At 42.2% G+C, this 2563-nt stretch overlaps 1 pseudogene; it reads right to left on the minus strand.

The window, feature by feature from the left end:
• Positions 1–1435: 1435 nt before the first annotated feature.
• Positions 1436–2563, minus strand: part of LOC116086933 — a 57842-nt pseudogene continuing 56714 nt past the window's right edge.

The following is a 2563-nucleotide window of genomic DNA, read 5'->3' on the forward strand; positions in this document are numbered from 1 at the left end:
AGTGTATTTGCATTATTCAAGTATAAAAATCAAATGATATCCTTCTATTCTGAATGTCCCTAAATTGCATGACAAGTTCTCTTTCCTAGGTAATTGACTTTTAAATGTTCTTAAAGGTCAAATCCATATGTTATGTTTTCATTTATTCATAGATCTACATTCTAAACACTAAACAAACTTCTCTCAAAGGAACAGAGCAAGTTGAAACCATAGGACATTCCAGTTATTATGCTCCACCAAGCACCAAATTGAACAGCTATTCATATATCATTTTAAGGCCCTGTTATTTATGTTTCTTTGCTCTGCTGTTTCTTCCACCTATCCATTATAATCCATTTTCAAATGATTTTCTGTATCTTAATATATCTTCAGATTTAAAGATTCATATTTTCAATGTATTTAATATACCTGAACTCAAATGTTTTAACTTGTTTCATAAACCAAAATTTTCAGGGAGTAGAATAATGGCTCAGAGGTTAAGAGCACTTTCAGAGAGGCCTCAGGTTTGGTTCCTAAAGATTATGTCAGGTAGGCACAAAACTGCCAATAAGGGAATTTGCTGTTCTCTTCCTGCTGTCAGTGATACCTGCATACATGTAACACACAAAATCTCATGCAAGAGCACACATCAAAATTTCCATAATATTTTTATTGATTATTAGGGAATTTTATATAATGAACCCAAGCACATTCACTTCCAGGTCTACCTCCCACCCCTACATCCCTAATTCCCTCCCCCCCAAAAAAGTGTGAAAAACAAGGAAAAATGTTTAATTTGTGTTGTCTATATATTCACTGGAGTATGTTCCCCCCAATGGCTAGACCCTTAAAGAAAACTGAGTCCTTCCTTACCAGAATCCCTACCAGAAGCTATCAGGTGCAATGAGTTACACTTTAGCATCTTTATTACAATTTTTAAAAGTTCTCTTCAGTGGATTTCTGTCTATGTTGTTACTTTCTCTGTGTTGGGGTATCAGTTGCCATAGAAGGCTTCTATGTCGTTTTTTTCTTAACTGTTTCTGCAGTCATCAATACCATGGAAAAAGTAGCTTGCCTGCTCTTTACATTAATTTGGAGCATAGATCATGGACCTCCACTTGGTTTCTGGGAACAGCAAGGGCCAAGAACTTAAGCATGGTCTACAGTGGCAGTAAAGAATGGGAACATCAACATAGTCCTCTGCTGATGCATAGGCCACAGACACCATCAAAGCTCTTAGATGCAGCACAGGCCAAAGATATCAACATGGGCCTTGGCTCCAGAACATTCCATGGACAACAACAAAACTTCAGGCAGCAGTACAGACTATTAATATCCACATGGCCTTCAGTGGTAACCCAGGCTGTGAACATCAACACAGATCCCAACTGTAGTAGGACCAAAGACTCAGGCATGGCCCTCAGAAACATCATGGCTCATGGACATCAGCATGGCTTCAGGCAGAGGTCCACTGGTAACTTGGGCCAGTGATGTCAACATTGCTCCCAGCTGCTGTATGAGCAGGGACATCTACATGAACCTCAGGCTTCAACAAGGCCTGTAGCAGCAGATCAAAGATACCAAAGTGTTCCCCAGCAATAGCAAGAACCATAGAGGTCTTTGAGAAGGTCCAATCCAGAAAAAGAAGCATTCTTAGAACCAGAGCAATTGTCAAGGCTGTTGCACACCACACACACACACACACACTTACTTACCTAGACAGCTCTGCATGCAAGTATTCCTTGCAACCAGTCATTGGTCTGCTTCAAGGTTATTGGTTTGTGAAGAACCATAAATCACTGGACCATAGTCAAGACTCATGCTGTATATCTTGCTGTTACCCAGAGTCAGGGAGTCCTTGCAGCTAAGCAGGGCATCCTGGAACAGGTTATCGTATGGGCCCCTGGCGGTAGCACACCTCCCTGTGCTAGATGTCTGACAGCAAAAGCCTACCTAGGCTTGTCTGCAGACAGAGTTGCTCCCATGGAGTTGCTACAGCAAGCAGCTGTAGCAGCTCCATGCTAGGTGCCATCTGGCAAGCCTAGGGACATCTTTATTAAGTGTGACATGTTTCCATGGGAGCTCCAGGTCCTAAACATAACCCTGTCCTCAGCACTTGGGGTCAATGCTAGGCTTACCAGGCATAAATGTTTAGATTGTAGGCATGCTGGAAGCAGTGATGACCCCTATTTTCAGTCTCCCAGCAAGGCAAGCAGCATTGGATGCAGCCAGTGGCTCTATGCCTTAAAGCCTGCCAGAGGTCCTAAGGCAGGCCCTATTCAGAATGACCTGATTCTGTGGGAACTCCAGGAGGCACAAATCTCTTTATTCTTGGTATGGGTCAACAGGCATGACTTTAGTGCTTGCAACCTGCTGGCTGATGTGTGGCAGTGAAGAGTATATATTTTGTCATTCTCCATGTGTGGCTTTGTTGTGTCATCTTTCCTTCCAATTTTCTGAGTCCACATTTTAAAAACATCTTCCCATAAGAACTCTCTGTATCTGTCTCTGTCTCTCTCTTGCAATTGTTCTGGAGCTATTACAGGCTCTGTAGAGTTCTTTTGGGCCTCTGATTCACCATCAC

The sequence above is a fragment of the Mastomys coucha genome, chromosome X (genome assembly GCF_008632895.1).
Source record: "Mastomys coucha isolate ucsf_1 chromosome X, UCSF_Mcou_1, whole genome shotgun sequence".
NCBI classification, from domain to species: Eukaryota; Metazoa; Chordata; class Mammalia; order Rodentia; family Muridae; genus Mastomys; species Mastomys coucha.